Source organism: Aegilops tauschii, chromosome 3 (assembly GCF_002575655.3).
Source record: "Aegilops tauschii subsp. strangulata cultivar AL8/78 chromosome 3, Aet v6.0, whole genome shotgun sequence".
Classification (NCBI taxonomy): domain Eukaryota; kingdom Viridiplantae; phylum Streptophyta; class Magnoliopsida; order Poales; family Poaceae; genus Aegilops; species Aegilops tauschii.
The window spans coordinates 528,526,888-528,553,427 of NC_053037.3; the positions used below are offsets into that span (position 1 = coordinate 528,526,888).

Sequence of the window (26,540 nt, forward strand, 5' to 3'; positions counted from 1 at the left end):
ACCTTGCCACTGTCAACACTGCTGCCTCTGTGCTTTCGCACCCAGTCAGAGTAAGCTTCTTCTGCTGCCTGCCTAGTCTTGAACCCTCTATGACTGTTGTTGCTATACGATGCCACTTGTGCACTGGCTTCTTCCCATGAACTATAAACCCCTGGAGCCTTACCGATGAACACGGCATACCACTTGCCCTAGCAATGCACAAGAGCAAGAGTTGAAGCAGCAAATTAATGGAGCACACAAGTAGCAAGCAAAGTAGCACACAAACAACAATGGAGCAGAAGAGAAGAAGTAAAGCATGCATGATCATACGACATAGCAAGTTCTACCTAGCACTACCTTGGTGTTAACCTACCACCACATCCAAAAGAGGGTGTCGTCCTACCACCGCAAGTTCACCATCAGCGTGAGGGGTTAGTATATACCACCTCACCAAAATATACAAACCATCAAATATTTTTTCAGCCCTAGCTACACAAAATGTATGTCGTCATCGTCATCGTCGCCGTCGTCGCCACCGCCATCGCCGTCGGGGATCATGCACACTCAGAGGCAGCACTACTCTAGTAGTAGTGCTTGCCCAGCCAGCTCTTGAGCCACATCACCATGTGAGTGTGTGCCATGGCAACGAACCCAACACCCTGGGCCTTGTTGTCAAGCAGGTGGCTGGGAGCTGCCATGAGAGCCTCATCGTTGAAGCCACCATGGGTCATGACAGCGTCATACAGGTCAGGGTGGACGTCGAGGGGCTTGCACTCCCTGATGGTTGTTGCCACCTCCTTCACCACCTCATTCATGCTGCAAAAGATATTGATCTCCTCCTCCATCAGGCCTCCTCTCTTCCTCTTCCTATCATGGACGGGGTCAAATGGCTTGTCGAAGGGCTTCACGAAGGGCTTATCAGGGCCATCAAGGACCTCGACGTCTGGGGTCCAAGGGAAGTCTGGCATGGGAGAACCAAGAGGCTCCCCCGAGCCCATGGCATGCTTCCCAGTTGCCTGCCCGAAGGAGAAGATGTGCTGCATCTGGCTGTAGTTCTGTATGGGTGTGTTGAGGAACTCAGCGTCCCTTGAGTGGTCGTAAGAATGAAACACAAGTGTTGTTAGTTGCGATTAGGAGTAGGCAATGGTGGACAGTATGGAAAGGAAGAGGGTTGTGAGCTAACCGCGACATGGCCGGCGTAGTGCTCTGCCTCCAGAACTATGAAGCAAGTGTTCTCATCCCATGAGGCGCCGCTAAGGTCTCTCAGCTTGGACACTTGGATCCATCGACCTCTCCACTTCCTCAGGTGGTCGTACACCTGGGTGGCAGACACCTCCTACCCACAGAACTCGAACACCTGCTTCGCAACGGTGTTCAAGTGCACCTCCTTGAAGCCATTGTCAGCCCTAACTCCACTAGAGATGAGCTCACACATCTTGTTCAACACGAGCGTGGACATGAACAACTGCCACTTCATGTTGTTCGACCTACCATCCTTCTTTGCCTTTGGTGTTGCTACCTTGAGTGCAGCGGCAGCAGCAGGAGTTGGCCCAACGAGCACTACTGACACATAGAGGGAATCAGACGCGAACACCTCTGAATCAGGTGCCATCTCCGACATAGGCTGCGAGTCCTCGACAAACGATGGAGCAAACTGGTTGTCGGACAGGACAAGGGCCTGTCTAAGATCTTGCATCTGCGTGGTCACGTCCTACAATCGTAGCACGCATTGACAATAAGCATAGCACACAACATACCGGACAAACCATGAAAGCAGAAGCATACATGTACATGGTTCATCACTATCATAGGAAGCACATTCTTCATCATTATCATACTAAGCACATATGGTTCATCGCTATCATACTAAGCATACCGGACAATCTATGAGCACGAACATACATCTACAACAAACAACATTCTACAAATGGACCACCAATAGCTACAAATCACAGATCTAAGCACGAATCAACACAAGCACAAGGTTCAACTTCAAACTCTACTACTAATCTAGCCTACCACATGCTTGAACATCTAGCCCTACCACAAATTGCAACCGCAGCATAGCAATCAACCATACGAGCTCACAGATCAGACCACTAATCAACCATGCATCTAGATCAAACCCTAGCTGCAGCTCAGATCTAGCTAGAAGGAACAGAGAGAAAGGGGGATTGAACTCACAAAGGCCATGGCTGCAACTCGAGGACGAGGGGAGACGGTCGTAGAAGTTCAACGCCGGCTGGTGAAGGAGCGCCGACACCATGGACCGCCGGCTCATGAAGATGCGCCGCTTACCTGCTCGTCGGTGCCGATGCGCGTCGACGGGAAAGCTCGAACGGATGCAGAATGTTGGCGGGAGTTGGGGCGGTGAGGGAGGGGGCTAAATAGGGGTGGACTCGGCGGGAGGTGAGCCGAATCCTCCCGCCGAGTTTTCGGCGACGCGGGCGAGCTCGCGCCATCTCCCTAGTCGCACGAGGAGAGAAGCGCGTCACCCTCCCCTGCCTCGCCCGAGCCAGGCTCGAGAGCTACTGCCGATTCGGGCATTTCCCCTGGACGTGCATGGACGTGCTTTAAGTTCCGTGCGATGCGGACCGCACGGGCCAGGCTGGGCCATATGTAGGCAACCAAACACGCCCTATGCCTATGTTCCTGAACTACTAAACCTGTACCCGTTACTGAGTTTTTTTTTGAGTCTACCCGTTACTGAGCTAAACTAAATCCTCCCTGTGGACTTTTTTTAGAACTCTCTGTGGGTGTTTCTGAACAAAATCGGTGCATGGGCTGGTTTCACTCCCGAACTGGGCCTTATTTGGGCCGATGCTTCTGTTTGGGCTGGCTGATATGCACTGAGGGAGCTATGACACCAGCAGCCGTGGGATGTAGAATGGATCATCGGCCCATGCTGGTGCTTCCACCCGCAATCCCTCTCAAAAAAAAGGTGGGCGTGCTCCCTGTGACGAGATGGGCGTGCGTGCGGTCCTGCCGCTCGCACCGGCGCCTGCTCAAACACCGACACGGCACGGGCCAGGAGCCGCTTGGAGTAGGCCGGGTAGGCCTCGCGGAAGACGATGGACCCCGTGGCCAGCGTGGCCATGTCGGAGCCCGGGTGCGCCGGGTCAACCTTGTAGACGGTGCGCGGCGTGTCCATGTCCGCGGGCCGCTCCCAGCACGAGCGGTCGCCTTGGGCTTCATCAGGTAGTCCGTCGCCCACCGCACCGCACCGCCTCCCTGGCTTCGCACCGAAGCTTCGGCCGAAGTCGATATCAGCCCCCATGACATGAACGTCGCCGTGAATGCCATCGGGACAAGAGCGTCATGACTCGCAGCGCCGCAGGTGAACTTCGTCGCCTGGGCCATGAGGATGAAGCCGAAGCTTCTCGCCTGGAGGAGGAACTCCCACGGAATAAGAAGCGGGCAGCAGTCGAGGCCGTTCACGTCGGCGAGCGCACAGCTCGCAGCGGCCTCCACGAAACAAACGCCCTCAACGGTGCAGTCCACCGCGAGGCCGAACGGGCGACGCTACCGGCCACCAGATAGTACGGCGCCGAGGTTTTGGGAAAAATTACTACGGAAATCGCCGGACAGAGAAAGGGATAGAAGAGAGAGAGGCTATGTGGACGCTCGTGAGTGGATTAGTTGTCCGGCGCTCCCAACTGAGTCCCAAGGGGTAGGGCGTGCCGGACGAAATAATGGCCTTGACCCAACGAAACTGGGATATTGGGGGCGCGACTGGGCGACTGGAGTACAAGCCACTCTCCTGGTAGAACCAGGTAGGTAATAGAATCAATCGTTGCTAAAAAAAGGGTAATAGGATCAATCAAATCAAATACTCCTACTATTAATTGGTTAAGCGACACGATCTCTTGTTAAATATGGAAAAGATCATGCCGGAAATCAATGGGGCGGCCCAAGGCCATTATTTTCCTTCGTTTCTACAGTAGCAAATTAATACCTTCCTCTATACTATAAAAGGGTAGCCATAATATTCTTTCTGCTACAAGTCAAACAGAACATCCTCTTTCCCATCACCAACGCCGCCGTTAGCCAAGATGAGGACCGCCCTGGTGTGCGTGACTCTAATCTTGCTCATGCTATCATCATCATCAGGTACGAACTCGTTTGTTCCTATAGCACCACATGCTTCGACGACAAACTAGACGTGTGATTCTCTATTAATTAATACTCGTATACAATGATGTTTCTGCAGATGCTAGACCCGGACAATCTTGCTTTGGAAGATATGTTGGGACGCGTGATCCATGCAATTCCACCAACTGTGACGATTCATGCCGCAGTGAGAACCAGGAGGAACCTCTTTGTCAGGGGAGGTGCTCCCTGCAGATGGCCAAATGCCGTCCAATCGGGTGCCTCTGCAAGTTCTGCATTTTCCCGTGATGCACGTAGATGTAAGATAGATAGAAGGGCACGTTTACATTGAATAACGGCGCATCAAACTCTACTAGCTAGCTGGAAGGTTGCTAAGAACTTGAATTTTGTATTCCAACAAAAGTTACATGAAATTACCAAGTGAGATTTTTTTTATGATGATGATTGATTGGGCATGTGTTGGTCTTGCACGTATGTTTACATGTGCTCGTACCAAAACAAATACGTGGTGTTTTGTTCACCGAGTGGTAGATGCTAAGCGAATGATATTATGGCGCGACCAGGCGTTGCTGCAGGGTGGCGGATGAGTCGCGAGAAGAGAAAGGTGGCAGAGCCGACGACCGGGGGAGGAGGCAGCTTTCGTGGCAGAGAAATTGGGGTGTAGGGTTTAGGTCAAACCCACCGTCAACGGGATTAATTTAGGATATCTCTTAATTAGCCGCCCATTACGTCTGTATCTGACTCGAAGCATCGTCGCTGCAAAACCGAATCCAGCGGCCGGCGTCCCACGACTGACTCGAACGTACCCTGCCGCTGTCATCCCCGCGCAGGCCTCCCACAACTTCACACAGTATTAATCGCGCATTTCCTTCCTTCTCATCGTGGCATGTTTTTCTGATCATCAAGGGTGCTAAAATTGCGCTTAGATTTGTTTTCCTTGTCACAAATCCGGTACCATCACAAGTGTTGGCTGAGCCAAATTCAGCGTACTTAATACTTGGAAGATTGAACAGTATTTGTAAAAATGCTATGTATAGTCTGTCCAACATTTTTTTCGGATTGTTAGATTACTTTTTTAGAACAATCGTTAAACTAGTAGAAAACAGGGCTTTCGTTCTAGCCGGATTGGAGCATTAGTCCTGGTCGAGTTACGAACCAGGACTAATGTGAGCATTAGTCCCGGTTCGAACGGCTAGGACGCCGGACGGGGCTCGGCAGGCATCATTCCCGGTTCGAATGAGACTTTAGTCCCGGTTGCAGACACCAACTATTCAAGTGTTCTAAAAGGTTAGCAACTTCATTATTTCATCTCTCATTACTAGTTTAGCTCATTTCATGCTCTAGAAGTAGAGTGATTTGTGGGTTTTAGTGGAGGAGTGTATGTGGGAGTTTATTTGATTTAGATGCAATCCGAGTTCAAATTAACTTCTTAGTTTGCACATGTGTAGGTGTGGTACTGTTAATTAGGTATCTCAATTTTGTGGTTAGTGGTACAATTAGTGAGTTAGTGTGTTAGCTTAGTGTTACTATTAGCTAGTGTGTGTTAGTGTGTGGTAGGGTGTGTGTGACGCCCCCGATCCAATAGTACACTAATCATACACGCAAACATGTACGATCAAGATCAGGAACTCACGGAAAGATATCACAACACAACTCTAAAAATAAAATAAGTCATACAATATCATAATACAAGCCATGGGCCTTGAGGGATCGAATGCAAGTGCTCGATCATAGACGATTCAGCAGAAGCAACAATGTCTGAGTACAGACATAAGTTAAACAAGTAGCAATAAGATGGCTAGCACAAACAGGGATATAGATCGAAAGAGGCGCAGCTCTCTTGCCTGAGATCCTCCTAAACTACTCCTGGTCGTCGGCGGCGGCCTGCACGTAGTAGTAGGCACCTCCGGTTTAGGAGGCGTCGCGGTGGCGTCTGGCTCCTGGGCTCCAACGTCTAGTCGCAACAACCAGGTATAGAAAGGGGAAAGGGGGGAGCAAAGCAACCATGAGTACTCATCCAAAGTACTCGCAAGCAAGGATCTATACTACATATGCATTGATATCAATGAAATAGGTAGTATCTGTGGACTGAACTGCAGAATGCCAGAATAAGAGGGGGATATCTAGTCCTATCGAAGACTACGCTTCTGGCAACCTCCATCTTGAAGCAGTAGAAGAGAGTAGATGGTAAGTTAACCAAGTATCTTCGCATAGCATAAACCTACCCGGCGATTCTCTCCTCGTCGCCCTGTGAGAGAGTGATCACCGGGTTGTATCTAACACTTGAAAGAGTGTGTTTTATTAAGTATCCGGTTCTAGTTGTCATAAGGTCAAGGTACAACTCCGGGTCGTCCTTTTACCGAGGGACACGACTATTTGAATAGATAAACTTCCCTGCAGGGGTGCACCACATTACCCAACACGCTCGATCCCTCTGGCCGGACACATTTTCCTGGGTCATGCCCGGCCTCGGAAGATCAACACGTCGCAGCCCCACCTAGGCACAACAGAGATGTAACACCCCGAATGCAACTTCCCATATTTGTAACTCCAACTCTTGCCATTTTCGGCTATGTGTTATGATATTCCTTCGTGGTCGGGTTTTGTTTTTCATTTTTGCATTTTGTTCCTGTCATGCATCTCATATCATGTCATCATGTGCATCTCATTTGCATACGTGTTCGTCTCATGCATCCAAGCATTTTCCCCGTTGTCCGTTTTGCAATCCGGTACTCCCACATGCACCGGCGCACCTCTCTTGTCTCTTTTCGTGAGCGGGTGTTAAACGTTCTCGGAATGGACCGAGGTTTGTCAAGTGGCCTTGGTATACCACCGGTAGACCACCTGTCAAGTTTCGTTTCATTTGGAGGTCGTTTGATGCTCCAACGGTTAACCGGGTAACCGCAAAGGCCTTTTGTGTGTTGCAGCAAAACACCCCTCCAAATAGTCCAATAACCCCTCTAAGTCCCTTCCATGCTCTCGGTCGTTCGATCACGATCGTGTGGGCGAAAAACGCACTCCATTTGGAGTCTCCTAACTCCCTCTACCTATAAATATGTCCTCCCCGTCCAAAAATCCGGGTAAAAACCCTAGCCCCGCTCCCTCCGCGCGCCGGACAAGTCCGCCCGGCGCCGGACGAAACCCGCCGCCGCGCCCGTCCAACCGGAGGCCGCCACATGGCGCGCCGCCGCCTCCCTCCGCCACCGGCCCGCGAGTCCGCGTCGGGCCCGCCAAGCCCATCGCGCCACCGTCCGGTCTGCGCCCCCCGCCGCCCGACTCCGCCGCCCTCCCGCGCGAGCCGCCTCCCTCCGCCGCTCTCCACCGCCATCGCCACCTCGTCGCCGACGCCGCCCGAGGCCGCCGTCCGCCGCCGCCTGCCGCTCCGGCCTCCACCGACGACCGCGCCCCCGCGCCCGACGCTCCGGTCGCCGGCCTCCCCCGTGCTCCTCCTCCCCGACCCCGACGTCCGCCGGCCCCGACGCGCGCCTCTCCCTCCTCTCCTCGCCGGCCGCCGTCTCCCTCCTCCTTCCGCAGCTCCGGCGAGCGTCAGATCTAGATCGAGGTTGCTTCCCCCCCTCGAAATTCTGTAAGTCCCAGATATTTTTACAATATGTGGCTCTGTTCATTGCATCATATCTCATGGCATACTACTCCGTTTTGCGTGCATGATATATCGAAATGTTCATCTCGAGATGCGCTTCATTTTGGTACATTGTCCTATGCTGGTTTGAGTCCATCTTGATGCCCAAATCTCTGGTGCAAGAATGCTATATGATGTTTTCTGCTGTTACTTATCAGAACTTGGTGTTTTGTTATTTTTGTTGCATTTAACGTGTGCACCTTATGAGTAGGAGCTCTCCATGTGTTTTGATCTATGCCATGCTATCTTTACAGAGGTGTATGCCATGTATTTTTGTGATCTATGTGGTGACTAGCACAAGCATGCAAACTAGGCTTCGTGATGTTTCCGTTTTCAGAGACATAGAATTTGCTAAGTCTATGACTGCTGTTATTTTGTTGCCATGTATCCATGTGTCTACAGAGAGATCCGTGCTTCTTTTAGTTATGTTCAGTAAGGATGTTTTGTAGATATAGTTGTGCTATATCCATCCATGCCCCTGTTTGCAATTATGGAGTGCCTAAGCATGTCTTAATCTTGCTCTACTTTTGCTATAAAATATTTCTGTTAGAATGTCAACATGATATTCAATTTTGCCAAGGTGGTTGTAGTTGATCCATACGTGCTATGATGTTGCTCTTGCCATGGATAGCTTCATAAACATGCCATAATTACGTAGGTATGCTTGTTTTGTCATGCATTGCTTTGTGATGAGTGAATCAAGCTCACCAAGATGCCTTCATAATTTCTGTTAATGTCATGCTCTGTTTTCTGCTAAGTCTGAAACATGTTAACGAAACTTGCTATGTTTACATGGGTGCCATCATATCTTCTGATCCTTTTTGGCTTATGGTCATTAAGGGACTTATGTTATATGCATTTAGTAGATTCATGCCATGCCTTGTTTTGCTATGTTAAGTTCCTGTAGCATGTTGATTGCTTGCTCTGAACATTGCTACCTGATGTTGTTTCAGCCATGTCCAGTAATTTCACCAAGTCTGTGAAGCTGATATCTTTTGCACTTTTGCCATGCTTGTTTGAACCTGTTATTTTGTGATCTAGCCGTAGCTCAGTGTTCATCTTTTGTCAAGCATCTCCTGTAGACTACTGCCATATGCTTTGTTGCTAAGTTGGGGTGCCATAGCATAGTTAATTGATGCATTCCAAGTGCAATCATGCTGTTAATCGCAGAATCGTGTCATTCTTGTTTTGCTTGCCATTTGCAAACCGTGCATCCGTTTCCGGTGAATTTTTATCGATTTCGACCGAAATCATCTCATATTTCCTGTGGCATACTTGGTTTGCCAAGTTACTGCCCTGTTCATTCTTTTTCTTCCGGAGCACGCATATGCATCGCATACCACATCTCGCGTATCATGCATGTTTTGCATCATGTTGCTTGTGATTTTCCCGTGATTGATTGTGTTTCCGTTGCTTGTGTTCTTGTTGTGGGTAGAGCCGGGAGACGAGTTTGTGAATGAGGAACCTGTTGAGTACGCTTATGAGGATCAAGCTTTCGACAACTCTGAGAACCTTGGAGGCAAGATGACCATACCCTCGAAATCACTTCTATCTTTGCTTTGCTAGTTGTTCGTTCTATTGCTATGCTACGCTACCTAACACTTGCTATATCATGCCTTCCATATTTCCATGTCAAGCCTCTAACCATCCTTTCCTAGCAAACCGTTGTTTGGCTAAGTTACCGCTTTTGCTCAGCCCTTCTTATAGCGTTGCTAGTTGTAGGTGAAGTTGAAGTTGGTTCCATGTTGGAACATGGATATTTTGGAATATCACAATATCTCTTATTTAATTAATGCATCTATATATTTGGTAAAGGGTGGAAGGCTCGGCCTTATGTCTGGTGTTTTGTTCCACTCTTGCCACCCTCGTTTCCGTCTTACCGGTATTATGTTCCTTGAGTTTGCGTTCCTTGCGCGGTTGGGTGATTTATGGGACCCCCTTGACAGTTCGCCTTCAATAAAACTCCTCCAGCAAGGCCCAACCTTGGTTTTACCATTTGCCACCTAAGCCTTTTTCCCTTGGGTTTTCGCAAGCCCAAGGGTCATCTTTATTTAATACCCCGGGCCAGTGCTCCTCTGAGTATTGGTCCAACCTGTCAGTCGCCGGTGGCCACCAGGGGCAACTCTGGGCTCGCCTATCGGAAGCTTGGACAATCCGGTGTGCCCTGAGAACGAGATATGTGCAGCTCCTATCGGGATTTGTTGGCACATTCGGGCGGCTTTGCTGGTCTTGTTTTACCATTGTCGAAATGTCTTGTAAACCGGGATTCCAAGACTGATCGGGTCTTCCTGGGAGAAGGTTTATCCTTCGTTGACCGTGAGAGCTTATAATGGGCTAAGTTGGGACACCCCTGCAGGGTATTATCTTTTGAAAGTCATGCCCGTGGTTATGAGGCAGATGGGAATTTGTTAATGTCCGGTTGTAGAGAACTTGACACTTGACTTAATTAAAATACATCAACCGCGTGTGTAGCCGTGATGGTCTCTTCTCGGCGGAGTCCAGGAAGTGAACACGGTTCGGGTTATGCATGAACGTAAGTAGTTTCAGGATCACTTCTTGATCATTTCTAGCTTCGCGACCGTTGCGTTGCTTCTCTTCTCGCTCTCATTTGCATATGTTAGCCACCATATATGCTTAGTGCCTGCTGCAGCTCCACCTCATTGCACCATCCTTTCCTATAAGCTTAAATAGTCTTGATCTCGCGGGTGTGAGGTTGCTAAGTCCTCGTGACTCACAGATTCTACCAAAACAGTTGCAGGTGCCGACGATGCCAGTACAGATGACGCAACCGAGCTCAAGTGGGAGTTCTACGCGGAACGTGGTCGTTACTATGTTTCTTTTCCTGATGATCAGTAGTGGAGCCCAGTTGGGACGATCGGGGATCTAGCATTTGGGGTTATCTTATTTTCATTTGGATTTGACCGTAGTCGGTCATGTGTGGATTTTTGGATGATGTATGAATTAATTTATGTATTATGTGAAGTGGCGGTTGTAAGCCAACTCTCGTTATCCCATTCTTGTTCATTACATGGGATTGTGTGAAGATGACCCTTCTTGCGACAAAACCACAATGCGGTTATGCCTCTAAGTCGTGCCTCGACACGTGGGAGATATAGCCGCATCGTGGGTGTTACAAGAGAGGTCAGCACGCTGGTCTAAATCCTATGTGCGCAGGGGTCCGGGCCCATCGCCCATTGCACACCTGCACGTTGCGTACGCGGCCGATAAGCAGACCTAGCCTCCCTAATACAAGAGCAGGAGTTCCAGTCCAATTCGGTGCGCGCCGCTCAGTCGTTGACGTCAAGAAGGCTTCGACTGATACCACGACGTCGAGTGCCCATAACTGTTCCCGCGTGGTGGTTAGTGCGTATAGGCCAGTGGCCAGACTCAGATCAAATACCAAGATCTCGTTAGGCATGTTATTTTGAAGTAACCGCGAACGCCGACCAGGGCCAGACCCACCTCTCACCTAGGTGGTCTCAACCTGCCCTGTCGCTCCGCCAATAAGATCCACCCAGAGGGTCGTCGGGACAAATGTCCTTTTAGCCCCCAATCCGTGAATCACTCGCGGGTACTCTACGAGCCAACCTGACTTTAGTCAGCACCATGTATCATGTATAATAGTGTAATATGTACATACCTGTGATACGTCTGCAACGTATCTATAATTTTTGATTGTTCCATGCTGTTTTATTATAAATCCTGGATGTTTTATAATCATTTATAGTTATTTTATATAATTTTTTGGTACTAACCTATTGACATAGTGCCAAGTGCCAGTTCCTATTTTTTTTCATGTTTTTTACAATGCAAAAAATCCTTATCAGGCGAAGTCCAAATGCCACGAAACTTTACGGAGATTTTTTATGGACCAGAAGGAAGATATTGGGCCCTGGTTGCACCTGGGGGGAGTCCTGAGTACGGAACAGCCCACCAGGGCGCGCTAGGAGGCCCAGGTGCGCCCTGGTGGGTTGTGCCCACCTCGGGTGCCCCCCGGACCGCCTCTTTGCTCTATAAATACCCAAAAAATACCAGAACCCTAGAAGCGTCGACGAAATATTCATCCAGCCGCCGCAGAGTCCAGAACCACCAGATGCAATCTAGACACCATCTCGGATGGGGTTCACCACCTCCATTGGTGCCTCTCCGATGACGCGTGAGTAGTTCCTTGTAGACCTTCGGGTCCATAGTTAGTAGCTAGATGGCTTTCTCTCTCTCGTTGAATTCTTAATACAATGGTCTCTTGAAGATCCATATGATGTAACTCTTTTTGAGGTGTGTTTGTTGGGATCTGATGAACTTTAAGTTTATGATCAGTCATATCTTTTTATATCCATGAAAGTTATTTGAGTTTCTTTGATCTCTTATAGCCTCGTATTTCTTCTCTGATATTTGGGTTTTGTTTGGCCAACTTGATCTATTTATCTTGCAATGGGAAGAGGTGCCTGGTAGTGGGTTCAATCTTACGGTGCTTGATCCCAGTGACAGAAAGGGAACCGACACGTATGTATCATTGCTACTAAGGATAAAAAATGGGATTGTTGGAAATATGCCCTAGAGGCAATCATGTATGATGATATTTCCTATGTGTTTATGAATAAAGATAGTCCTTGGACATTATCAATGATGTATATCAGCAAGTACGTGACTTGTTTGTGGGACTATGCATTGTATGATTACTGTCCTAAAAGGTCCCTGGTCCAAAGGGCTGTGTGGACACGCAGCCGACTAGACTAGCCTATGACACGGTCGATGGCTTGGTCTCACTAGCCATGGAGCATTGGATGCTAACCGGATAATATGGACTTGGAAAGGTCTGGTCGAATTCGACGTAGTCGGATCCGAGTCGAGATAAGGTCCGAGTCGGACAGGCCCAACTATGAGACGCGTTGATATGTCATCTGTGAGTCTCTAGTACAACATACGTTCTATGTCCTAAGACCTGAGCTGGCACATGTACTCGGGATGGTGACGGACCTGCTTTGGGCCGACCAAACGCTACTCCGTGACTGGGTAGTTACAAAGGTAGGTTTCGGGCTTGTCCAGACCCATGCTGCGAGACATTGTCGAGCAAGATGGGATTAGCCCCTCCGATTAGGAGAGATATACTCTGGGCCCCTCGTGTGATCTGACCAGGATAAGCATGGCCATGCGAGAAGGATTATGAGATAATCCGGATTATGGTCGGCATCACTGGAACGATAAAGAGGTCGGGCTAGCACAAGGATGACAGACTCGCCTTGAGCTCGACAACATATATCGTGTGGCAAAAGGAATGGAAGTGTGATGTACAGGTTCGCTAACCAGCTTCATAGTCTGCTTGGTGTTCAGCATGCCTTGCTAGAGGCCGCTACCAACCGTGCAGTTCGGAGGTGATCCGAACTGCGACCAAGCCGGCTTGAACCTAAGGGGTCGCACGCTTAAGGGAAGGAACCTACGAGGTCGGATCCGAGGACACTGGTCGGATATGATCCGAGCTGTATTCGGATTGTGGCCGAGTAGACTTGTGGGCTTTAGGGTCCGTGCGAGGCCCAAGTGTTGAGCCCGCGATGGACGCCTATATAAAGTGGAGGTGCCGCACACTCACGTGATTGATCGCTTCGGCACTGTCACTAGGGTTTGCATGTGTTGCGAATAGACACCTTCACTCGCGGCCGGTTGTGTGATCGGACCTAGCAGTCCGCCGCACGACGTTCCTCCTGCACGCGCGGATACCGTTAGAGGTGGTGCACCTGCGCCGCTCCGGCGAACTTGTACGTGGGATCGGACGACTGGCTGTTCGAGGGAGATCGCACGAGGAGGAGACGATCCACGCGGACGCGCTACCCCAACTCTTCTTCCGCTGCACGGTACTGCGCGTCTAGTGGTAACGATCTATGATCCATCTCCCGTAGCATGTTCCTGGTTGTTCTGCGTGTAGGAAAATTTTAATTTGCAGTCGACGCACCCTACCATAGAACCCAACAGGGATCTATATCTAACGCAATAGATAAACGGATATTGTCTACATCATGTCATCGTTCTTATTGCATTACTCCATTTTCCATGAACTTAATACACCAGATCCATGCTGGATAGCGGTCGATGTGTGGAGTAATAGTAGTAGATGCAGGCAAGAGTCGGTCTACTAATCTTGGACGTGATGCCTATGTAATGATCATTGCCTGGATATCGTCATAATTATTTGAGGTTCTATCAATTGCCCAACTGTAATTTGTTTACCCACTGTTTGCTATGTTTCTCGAGAGAAGCCACTAGTGAAACCTACGGCCCCCGGGTATTCTTTCTCATATATTTGCTTGCGATCTACTTTTCCTTTGCATTTTTATCTAGGTCTATTAAACCAAAAATACAAAAATACCTTGCTGCAATTTTTCTTTATTTATTTTATTTGGCGTTCGATCTATCAATTTACTACAAAATTATCTCACGTCCGTTTGCCTATCTTCAAGCGCCGTATGATACGTCCATTTTGCATCATGCTTTTATATCAATATTTATTGCATTATGGGCTGTTATTACACATTATGTCACAATACTTATGCCTATTCTCTCTTATTTTACAAGGTTTACATAAAGAGGGAGAATGCAGGCAGCTGGAATTCTGGGCTGGAAAAGGAGCAAATATTAGAGACCTATTCTGCACAACTCAAAAAGTCCTGAAACTCCATGGAAGTTATTTTTGGAAATAATAAAAAATACTGAGCAAAGAAAATACTAGAGGGGGCCCACACCCTGGCCACGAGGGTGGGGGGCGCGCCCTACCCCCTGGGCGCGCCCCCTGCCTCGTGGGCCCCCTGGTGGCCCTCCGGTGCCCATCTTCTGCTATATGAAGTCTTTCGTCCGAGAAAAAATCATAAGCAAGCTTTTGGGACGAGACTCCGCCGCCACGAGGCGGAACCTTGGCGGAACCAATCTAGGGCTCTGGCGGAGCTGTTCTGCCGGGGACACTTCCCTCCGGTAGGGGGAAATTATCGCCATCGTCATCACCAACGCCCCTCTCATCGGGAGGGGGCCAATCTCCATCAACATCTTCACCAGCACCATCTCCTCTAAAACCCTAGTTCATCTCTTGTATCCAAACTTTGTCTCCAAGTCTGGGATTGGTACCTGTAGGTTGCTAGTAGTGTTGATTACTCCTTGTAGTTGATGCTAGTTGGTTTATTTGGTGGAAGATCATATGTTCAGATCCTATATGCATATTAATACCCCTCTGATTATGAATATGAATAAGATTTGTGAGTAGTTACGTTTGTTCCTGAGGACATGGGAGAAGTCTTGCTATTAGTAGTCATGTGAATTTGGTATTCGTTCGATATTTTGATGAGATGTATGTTGTCTCTCCTCTAGTGGTGTTATGTGAACGTCGACTACATGACACTTCACCATTGTTTGGGCCTAGAGGAAGGTATTGGGAAGTAATAAGTAGATGATGGGTTGCTAGAGTGACAGAAGCTTAAACCCTAGTTTATGTGTTGCTTCGTAAGGGGCTGATTTGGATCCATATGTTTCATGCTATGGTTAGGTTTACCTTAATACTTCTTTTGTAGTTGCGGATGCTTGCAATAGGAGTTAATCATAAGTGGGATGCTTTTCCAAGTAAGGACAGCAGCCAAGCCCCGGTCCACCCACATATCAAATTGTCACAGTACCGAACGCGAATCATATGAACGTGATGAAAACTAGCTTGATGATAATTCCCATGTGTCCTCGGGATCGTTTTCCTTCATATAAGAAATTGTCCAGGCTTGTCCTTTGCTACAAAAAGGATTGGGCCACCTTGCTGCACCTTATTTACTTTCATTACTTGTTACCCGTTACAAATTATCTTATCACAAAACTATCTGTTACCGATAATTTCAGTGCTTGCAGAGAATACCTTGCTGAAAACCGCTTATCATTTCCTTCTGCTCGTCGTTGGGTTCGACATTCTTACTTATCGAAAGGACTATGATAGATCCCCTATACTTGTGGGTCATCAAGACTCTTTTCTGGCGCCGTTGCCGGGGAGTGAAGCGCCTTTGGTAGGTGGAATTTGGTAAGGAAAAATTTATATAGTGTGCTGAAATTTACTATCACTTGTTACTATGGAAAGTAATCCTCCGAGGGGCTTGTTCGGGGTATCTTCACCCCGACCAGTAGAGCAAAGAGTTGCTCCTCAACCTACTGAACCTACTGAAAAGGAAAATGTTTACTTTGAAATTCCTTCGGGTATGATAGAGAAATTGCTAGCTAATCCTTTTGCAGGAGATAGAACATTGCATCCCGATTTACACTTAATCTATGTGGATGAAGTTTGTGGATTATTTAAACTTGCAGGTATGCCCGATGATGTTATCAAGAAGAAGGTCTTCCCTTTATCTTTGAAGGGAGATGCATTGACATGGTATAGGCTATGTGATGATATGGGATCATGGGACTACAAACGGTTGAAATTGGAATTCCATCAGAAGTTTTATCCTATGCATCTTGTTCATCGTGATCGTAATTATATATATAATTTTTGGCCTCGCAAAGGAGAAAGCATCGCTCAAGCTTGGGGAGGCTTAAGTCAATGTTATATTCATGCCCCAATCATGAACTCTCAAGAGAGATGATTATTCAAAAAATTTATGCTCGGCTTTCTGACAACAATCGCTCCATGCTCGATACTTCTTGTACTGGTTCTTTTATGACGAAGACTATTGAATTCAAATGGGATTTATTGGAAAGAATTAAACGCAACTCTGAAAATTGGGATCTCGGCGAAGGTAAGGAGTCAGGTATAACACCTAAGTTTGATTTTGTTAAATCTTTTATGGATATTGTTGAGGATATAACCATTGGAGTCACCCGCCCAGGAGGGGCCGGGTTACGTCATAACGATCATCACGTGAAGCCCAGTACCAAGCTGGAGGGTGGCGGTTCAGTAATGGGCTTAAGACCCGGAGGCGGCTTAAGACCCGTAGTGATAAACCGTCGTTATGGCAAGACTTGTAGTGTAAGGCAAGAATAGTTAAGAGTCAGAGCCGGATGCTGTTATAAGCCGGCTGGGACTCTGAGAGCCGCTGGGCGTCAACCTCTCTATATAAAGAGACGACCCGGTGGCGGTTCAGGACAGGCAACATCAGATCGATAGCCAGGCATAGCGGTTAAGCTCCCTGGTCATCGAAACCCTAAGTAATTCCACCTCAACTGGATTAGGCTTTTACCTTCACCGTAAGGGGCCAAACCAGTATAATTCTCGTGTCCTTTGACCCGCTTAACCCCTTTAAGCTTCCTAGCTACGATGGCTCCACGACTAAGTCCTTGCACGAGGACATCTGCCATGACAATTCCACGACAGTTGGCGCCCACCGTGGGGCTGGCGCACGATGGATTTGAGTTCTTGAAGGGCAGCTTCGAAGGGCTCTTAGGGATTCGCTATAGGCCGGATGACCAAGAGTCGTCGCGGCAAGCTCTACATCGACGATGCAAACTGGGGCCCCGACGCCGGCTCAATCGAGTACGGGTACCGGGTCCCCTTCGGCAGAATCCACATTTTCATTGGCAAGATTGGCGAGCCGGGCCCTGAGCCGGACCTCTGCGCCGACCTCATCGAGACGGCTCAGCGTGCGAGACCCGCCCGGACTCTGCCTGCCTTGAAACATGCTTTTGTGTGATGCATCCATGGAGAACTCTCTGAAGAACCTGAATCTGACGATGAGACGGCCGCTCGCTCTGACGACGAGTCGTCCACGGATGAGGCCAACTCGTTATATCAGATTCAAGATGGCAGGCTCAGGGGTTGTTCCGATGGCGACAATATTCCGGACCCCTTTGAGCCGTCGAGCCGGGTGGGAATCTTCATGGCCGGCGCACAACCGGTTCAAAACTCCGCCACCGGGGCAGGAGGCCCGGTGCACTCGCCGGCTCAGATACTGATGGATCTCACAGACAAGATGACGGCCCTGTTAACCACTACGGTCGCCCCAGCGGATCAAGCTCAACATGATACAGAGGTGGCACAGTTAAAGCTGGACATCACAAGAGCCAAGGAAGATCTGGCGGCGGAAGGGATCAGGATGGCTGCGGAGCGGGCGGCTCTCGACGCCCAGGCTCAGCTGATTCAGGCGCAATCTTTCCGGCTCACGATGGATCAGAACGCATCCAATGAGATCATGAGAAGGAGGCATCAGAAGGCTCAATCTCGAATCCCTTCGGTTTATGATCCTCGAAACCTCTTCAACACGCCTGGTGCAGGGCCCAGTAACCCGCCAGAGGTCACAGCACCCGGGGTTGGAATGCCGATTCAGCCGCAAGTCATGGGGCCTCCCCATGTGAACATTACCCCGCCTCAGTACGTGCCGATACCGCCGGGTCATTATGCCAACCCGTTGGAAAACATGATCACCGCAGCGGCACGACTGGCGGCTCTCCCAATCGATGGCGACTCTCCAACAGTGGTCGAAACCCGCCAGGTCAGAGAACTCCTTCATACGGCTCTGGCGCAACAGGGGGCATACTCGTATAGCCGGGACAGGATTCATTCAACCCCTCGTCCAAACCGGAGCCCAAGTTATAGCAGGCACATGGTTTCAGCGACCGGCTCAAGCAACGTCCGGCGCCGTGACTTGCCAGCTGGCCATAACCCGGCACATAATGAAGCCATTAACGTGGTAGACCATGACAGAGCACGGCAAGAGGCTCAGTTGACAGCTTACCAGCCCCTCCCGTCTTATCCGACGGTTTCTGTCGATGCGGGCGTACCTACGAGGGCTGGAGGTGTCCCTTGTCTGGTGCCGGCTCTCCGTAATGAACGTCTGCCCAAGGATTTCAAAGGACCTAGGAAGGTACCTAATTACACGGCTGATTTACAACCCGGAGCATGGATTGAGAGCTACGAGATGGCTATGGAGCTACTAGAGGTTAGTGAAGCAGCGATGGCCAAATACTTCACCATGATGTTGGACGGGACTGCCCGCACTTGGTTGAAAGGACTGCCACCTAATTCCATCGGGTCATGGGCCGAGCTAAAAGCCCGGTTTATCCAGAACTTTAAGGATACATGTAGGCAATCGATGTCAATTGTGGATTTGACTAACTGCAAACAGCAAGAGGGCGAATCTACAACCCATTGGGTTCGCCGGGTCAAAGAGATAATACACTCATCTGATAAGATGGATGCCGGCTCTGCAGTCTTAAAGTTGGAGCAGAATTGTTGTTTTGTGCCCCTGAAGATGAAGCTCGGGCGGCTCAAGCGCGATTGCAATGATATGGGTATGCTGATGGCAGCTCTGGTCAAGTATGCTGACTCTGATAGTACCAAGGATCCCGCGTCGGATGATGAAAGGACAGGGAAGGGAAAACGGAATGGCAATGGCAAGGGCCCTCAGCATAACCCGGCGAACCAGGGAGGTAACAAGCGTAAGGCTGATGGCAGTGTGGAATTTGTGGCCAACGCCAATGCGCAAGGTAACAACCACCGACGTAAAGGGAGACCACCTCCCCGAGCTGGCAGGTCAGGCCCAATGCTTGAGCAGTTGTTGAACGAGCCCTGCCCAAGGCACGGCTCTAGGGATAAGCCGGCCACTCATCTATGGAAAGACTGCGCAATCATGAAAGCCTTCAAAAATTCCAACGCTTTTAATGGCAACAATGGGCCGGGCGGTGGCTCAGGAGCTGGCGGCTTTCATGGCCCGGGCAGCGGCTCAAATTCCAATTCTCAGAATTTTCAAGGGGGCTTTAATCAGTAGTCTGGCCAGGGTAATCAACAGCAGCAGCAGGGGGGATACCAGACCAATCCAAAGCAGCTTAATGGTGGACAGTATCATGTGTTTACTACCAGTCTGTGCAAGCGAGACCAGAAGCTTCATAAGAGGGCTGTGAATGCTGTTGAGCCGGCGGTCCCCCGTTATTTGAGATGGTCTGAACAGCCTATTGTGTGGAGCAGGGAAGATCACCCTCCCCGGGTTGATAATCCGGGTCACCTGGCCTTGGTGGTGGCTCCTTAGGTTGGAGGATACAAATTCACTAAAGTGCTCATGGACGGAGGCAGCAGCATCAACATCCTCTATTATGAGACCTTCCGTCGTATGGGACTAACTGATAAAAGCCTCAGCCAGTCCAACACTGTTTTCCATGGGGTGGTGCCTGGTAAGTCGGCATACCCAGTCGGTAAGATCGAGCTGGAAGTAGCCTTTGGAGATGAGCACAACTACAGAGCGGAAAAACTGACATTTGAGGTGGTTAAAATAAGAAGCCCCTACCACGCTCTATTTGGGCGGCCGGCTTACGCCAAGTTCATGGCGCGGCCGTGTTACGTGTATTTGCAGCTCAAGATGCCGATTCACAATGGGACCATTACGGTTCATGGCAGCCGAAAGATAGCCTTGGAATGTGAAGAGGGTGACACTGCTTACGCTGAGTCAGTTTGTGCGACAGAGGAATTGAAGTTTTACAAGGATAATGTTGACCCGGCAGATATGACGTCTTTGAAAAAGCCAACCACGGAGCATGAGCCGGTAATGAAATTTAAGTCAGCTGATGAGACTAAACTTGTTGATTTTGTTCCAGATGACTCATCTCAGCAGTTCAGCATCAGTGCCAATCTGGATCCGAAATAGGAAGGCGCGCTCATCGAGTTCATCCGTGAGAACAGGGACATCTTTGCATGGAAACCTTCTGACATGCCGGGTGTACCTAGAGAACTCGCTGAGCACACCCTTAATATTGATCCGAAATTTAAGCCGATCAGGCAATTCCTCCGGCGGTTTAATGAGGAGAGGCGGAAAGCCATTGGTGAGGAGGTAGCCCGGCTCTTGGCGGCCGGGTTTATTGTACAAGTTTTTCATCCTGAATGGTTAGCTAACCCTGTGCTCGTGCTTAAGAAGAACAGCACCTGGCGGATGTGTGTGGACTATACGGATTTAAACAAAGCTTGTCCGGCTGATCCTTTTGCTCTCCCCCGTATTGATCAAATTATTGATGCTACGGCGGGTTGTGAGCGTTTAAGTTTTTTGGATGCTTACTCTGGATACCATCAGATCAAAATGGCAGTTAAGGACCAGGAGAAGACAGCGTTCATCACTCCGTTCAGAGCCTTCTGATATGTGTCTATGCCCTTTGGACTCAAGAGTGCACAGGCGACTTACCAGCGTTGCGTGCAGAATTGTCTTCATAACCAGATTGGGCGCAATGTTCATGCCTATGTGGATGATATTGTGGTTAAATCCAGGGAGAAGGAGACCTTGATAGATGATCGGAGAGAGACCTTTGACAATCTCCGGGTCTACAAAATGATGCTTAACCCGGCCAAGTGTGTTTTTGGTGTTCCCGCAGGCAAGCTCTTGGGTTTTCTGGTTTCTCACAGAGGCATTGAAGCTAACCTGAAAAAGATCAAGGTAATCACCTCTCTGGCTAAGCCGGCGTGCATAAACGACGTCCAGCGTCTGGCGGGTCGCATCGCTGCTTTGAGTCGGTTTATAAGCCGGTTGGGTGAAAATGCCATGCCATTGTACCAGATGATGAAGAAAACAGATGACTTTATCTGGAATGATGCTGCTAATGCTGCTTTTAAGGACTTGAAAAGACAGCTAGCTGAGCCACCAGTCCTTGCTGCTCCTGTTGACAAGGAGCCTTTATTGCTGTATGTAGCCGCTAACACATGAGCCGTCAGTGTGGCTGTGGTGGTGGAGCGTAAGGAAGCGGGTAAGGATTATCCGGTTCAGCGGCCGGTTTACTACGTCAGCGAAGTACTCATTGAGTCCAAACAACGGTATCCACATTGGCAGAAGCTTGTTTATGGGGTGTTCATGGCGAGCCGGAAGCTTAAGCATTATTTCCAGGGTCATCCTATCACTGTGGTTAGTTCTGCTCCCCTAGGAGACATCATCCAAAACCGAGAAGCCATAGGAAGAGTTGCTAAGTGGGCTATAGAGCTTGGGCCTCATGGTATAAAATACGTGCCACGCACTGCTATCAAGTCTCAAGCATTAGTGGATTTCATCAACGATTGGACAGAGCTGCAGGTGCCTGAAGAGAAACCAGATAATACTTACTGGACTATTCACTTTGACGGGTCCAGGCAATTGGAGGGCTCGGGGGCTGGGGTTGTACTAGCTTCCCCTCGAGGTGACAAGTTTTGCTATGTGCTACGGTTGATGTTTCCCTGTACTAACAATGCAGCTGAGTACGAGGCCTTGCTCCATGGTCTTCGGATGGCTAAGGAGATGAGCTTATGCCGGGTAAGGTGCTTTGGCGACTCAGATTTAGTGGCCCAACAAGTGTCAGGCAAGTGGGATTCCAAGGACCCCCTCATGGCGGCTTATCGCCGCGAAGTTGATGTCATTGCTGGACATTTTCAGGGGTACCAAGTAGAGCACATCGATCGCAGGAAGAATGAGGCGGCTGATGCATTAAGCCGGCTGGGCTCTCAGCGAAAGCCTGTGCCGCCTAATACTTTCTTGGACATTTTGCATAACCCTTCTGTTAAGTTGCCTACAGAGGAAGATTTGGCTGTTCCTGACCCGGAAGCACAGTTAGTGGCGGCCCTCCACGTTATCCTAGATTGGACAGTACCATACTTGACTTACATGACCCGGGGAGAATTGCCTGAGGATGAAACTTTGGCCAGACAAATAACCCGGCGGTCTAAGTCAATGATAAATATCAATGGCGAGCAGCATCGTCGTAGTGTCACTAGAACTTTCCAGCGTTGTGTTTCCCCTGAGGAAGGTCGAGAAATTTTACGTGAGATTCACGAGGGGGATTGTGGCCATCATGCCGGCTCAAAATCCCTTGTGGCCAAGGCTTTTTGTCATGGTTTTTATTGGCTGACGGCTCATGCTGATGCAGAACACTTGGTCAGTAAATGTGATGGTTGTCAGAGGTTCTCAGGACGGGCTCATGTGCCGGCTCAAGAGTTGAGGATGATTCCAATCACTTGGCCATTCGTGGTCTGGGGGCTTGATATGGTTGGGCCTTTTAAAAGGTCCAAGGGTAAGAAGACCCACCTCTTGGTGGTGGTTGACAAGTTCACAAAGTGGGTTGAGGCAGAGCCAGTTAATAAGTGTGACGCAGCCACAGCGGTTCAGTTCATGAAAAAGGTGATATTTCGCTTTGGTTTTCCACACAGCATTATAACTCACAATGGCACCAATCTGTCTAAAGGCGCCATGGAGGAATTTTGTCAACAATAGCATATTTGGCTCGATGTTTCATCAGTGGCTCACCCTCAATCCAATGGTCAGGCTGAGAGAGCCAATCAGGAGATCTTGAAGGGCATCAAGCCCCGTCTTTTGGTCCCTTTGCAACGGACGCCGGGTTGTTGGGTGGAGGGGTTACCTTCCGTGTTATGGAGCATCAATACTACTCCTAACAGGTCTACGGGTTACACGCCTTTCTTCATGGTTTACGGGGCTGAGGCGGTCCTCCCTAGCGACATCCGTCATGACTCGCCTCGAGTGGCGGCTTATGTTGAGGCGGATAATGAGCAGGCGCGTCGAGAAGCTCTTGACTTGTTGGATGAACAACGTGACGTAGCAGCAGCTCGTTCGGCGATTTACCAACAAGACCTGCGCCGCTATCACAGCCGCCGGGTTAAGTCCCGGGTCTTTCAGGAAGGTGATTTGGTGCTCCGGCTCATCCAGGATCAAACAGATGCGCACAAGTTATCCCCACCTTGCGAAGGGCCTTTTGTGGTCAGCAAGAATTTGCACAACGGGTCATACTACCTTATCGATGTCCGAGAGCATAAAGATTCACGTAAGTCGGAGGAGGAGACCCGTCGGCCGTGGAACATAGCTCAGCTACGGCCTTATTACACTTGAGCCACCGGCTCTCTTAATGTACATATTTCCATAGCCATGTATATATTTTGATAAGTAATAAAGCAGGACCTCTGTCCTTTTTTCCTCCTAAGGTAAATGTTTCATTGTTACTTTCATGGTAACATTACATGATCACTTGGAGGTTGATCCGGCCTATGATCATATTCGGATCTCGCCGTTACAAACATGATCACCTGGGGGCTTCCTGTTCAAACATAGGTCGTATTCGAACCAAAGAGAACATAGCTGTCGATACCCACTTGATTGGCATATTGTCGAGCTCATTGGGGAGTTTCCTGATCATATTTGAATCATAGCTCAACCCCCTTTGGGAACCGACGTGGATCGTATTCGAATCAGCGTCGTTAAATAACTCTCGAGGTCATTTGGGGGCTTCCTGTTCAAACATAGGTCGTATTCGAACCAAAGAGAACATAGCTGTCGGTACCCTCTTGATCGGCAACGCCAAAGCCACTGGGGGCTATATGATCGCATTCGAATCTTAGCTTAACCCCTTTGGGACGGTTCTCTGGTCGTATTCGAATCAAAAGCCTCTAATTTTTGAGATCTTTTGCAAACAAGTTCTTTTGATCATATCGAAAGTGTTCAAGGGTGGTTCTTATTCCACCGGCTTAACCTTGATTAATAAGCATTATATGTGCTGGTGAACTGGAGTTGAGTTCTCAACCTCATTATTCGGGTTATATAAACCGGAAGTGTACTTGAAGGCTCACAGGTATGCTGTTATGGTTATCTTAAAGACATAATTGAGAGCCGGTTTATTATTACTCTGGTTCATGTTCCGGGTTATCTGTAACATATATGACTCTCCATGCGATAAGCCGCCTAGGGACTTGTGATTTGTTTTTTATGCAGAGCAATTACAGACAGCTCTTTAAAGCAGAGGGTCAAAACATAACCCGACAGAATATAAAAGGGCAGCTTAAACATAACACGTGCACGATGGCACGACAAAATTAAGTGTTCAACCTACTCTATTACAAGACTCCCCGAGTCCAAAAGGTGAGGCATTGTTTTGAGGCAGAACCGTAAACCGCCTAAGAAATTAAGGTGCCTGTCGGGTTGAAGTTTCCGGCTCATCCCTCTCCGCTCCTCCGGCTGTTTCCATGACCTGGAAGGTTGATGATTTCTAGTCAATGCCGCTCAAAGCTTCAAACTGAGCCTCATCATCAATTAACCCGGCCGGGTCAACTTCAGGGGCGAAGGTATGCTTACGAGTTGGCGGAATCAGGCCGACTACCTCATAGCGTGGTGTTCGGATTCTCTGATTCTCCGCGTCATAGCCCGGCTGATATTTGGTAAGATCTGTGTCATTGCCAATCAAGGTGGCCACAGGGCGTACGCTCTTCACACAGGCGGCGAAGTCCTTCTGGTCAAAGGGGGTGCTGTCTTCCTTCAAGCTGGGATACCCAAGGGCGATGTCGGCCGGGTCTAACTCCAGTAGAAACGCCTTGGCCCGGCTCAGAGCGGCTATGGCTCCGGCTCTCGCGGAAGCCCGTCTCAGCTCTTGGAAGCACTGAGGTAGTACGGCAAGCCGCCTGAGTACATCCGCCAGGTGAGTGGGAACTTCATTGGACAGAGCCACAACGGCTAAAGCACGCTGTGACCCGGTGTAAAGTTGCTCCACCAAGGTGTAAACCGCCTTCAGCTTGGTCAACATGCTCTGGTTGAGATTGGAGCTCCTGGGACCTGCATTACAAAGTCAGGTGAGCTGATGGTAGTTGAGATATCTATGGGAAATAAACGATGTAAAATAGTTGGAAACTTACAGAGTGACTTACCAAAGATTGCGGAGACCATCTGAGAAACATGGCGTTTTAAGCCGGATAGCTCGGCGGTTCTTTCAGTAAGGGTAGCCTCCGCTTGTTCGGCCCGGCTGAGCAAAGCAGTTTTTTCGTCTGCCCAGGCTTTACTTTCTACTTCAAATTTCTTCTTCAGTTTCTCTTGTGCAGATACACTGAGCTCAAATTTGGAGTTGGCCTTTTGGGTTTCAATTTCCTGAGTCTTCAGGCGGCTCTTCAGATCAGAGATTTCCGACTCAAATTTCTTACAGATGGCCTGTCCAAATTCCGGGTTACAGTTAAGGTGAGTATAATGCAATATTAAGTCCCAAGCACTTTGCAAGCAAAGGCACTTGGCACTTGGGGACTAATTTATGCTGAAAGGCTCTAGCTACAGTGCCGGTTCATGAAAGTAAGTCCCAAGCACTTCGCAGGCAAAGGTACTTGTTACTTGGGGGCTAATGTATAAACTTGACCAACATAAGGTAAGGATGCTGTCTAACCCGGCCCTTGAGTGTTATCAGGTAAGCCGGTTTTCTTACAGTGATTACTAAGCTGGTATTAAAGTCTACAACGTATTTCATCATAAGTAATAGACTTGGGGCTGGCATGGTAAGGATAACTATGGAGTAAGCAAGAGAATCATACCTCAGATTTTTGCTGGATTTGCTTCACCATGTCGATTTCCAGGTCCCGGCTGTTGTGCACTTGATTAACATAGCCGGAGACAATATCTCCCATGCTCAAGTTAGCATAGTCAGTGATATCCAGCCTGGCCCTACGGCGTTCCAGCAGTTCTTCCTTGGGAGAGCATCTAGCTAACACTATGGGTCTTCCCGGCTCGACAAACTCTGTCCGAGTGATTACAACGTCTGGATCATCGGCCGGTTGAGCCGGGTTGGTGATCTCCGGGTTATCAGAACTCTCCATGATTTGTTCTTCAGATGAAGCAGTGATGGGTTCAGGAGCTGAGGCAGACGGCGGCTCATGAGCAGAAGCCTCAGGTTCAGTCAAGACCGGCTCTTCGGCCGGTTTACCTTTCTTCGCCCTCTTGCTGGGCTTTACTTGTATACTGAAAATCAAATGGTTAGTGCAAGAACATAAATAAGATAAGTACAAAAGAAGTTGGCTATCATTACCCGGGTGCGGTTTTGAAGGCCGGCAAGTTAGATTGCATGGAGTCGCTAGAGGAAGGTGAAGTCCCCTGATAGTTTGAATCAG

At 49.1% G+C, this 26,540-nt stretch overlaps 1 long non-coding RNA gene across 1 annotated transcript; it reads left to right on the forward strand.

The window, feature by feature from the left end:
* The first annotated feature begins 3,997 nt into the window (after positions 1-3,997).
* On the forward strand, positions 3,998-4,524 carry LOC141021038 (uncharacterized). Its single transcript, XR_012181039.1, has 2 exons — positions 3,998-4,089; positions 4,190-4,524. It is a non-coding gene; the product is annotated as an uncharacterized lncRNA (long non-coding RNA).
* Positions 4,525-26,540: the final 22,016 nt, after the last annotated feature.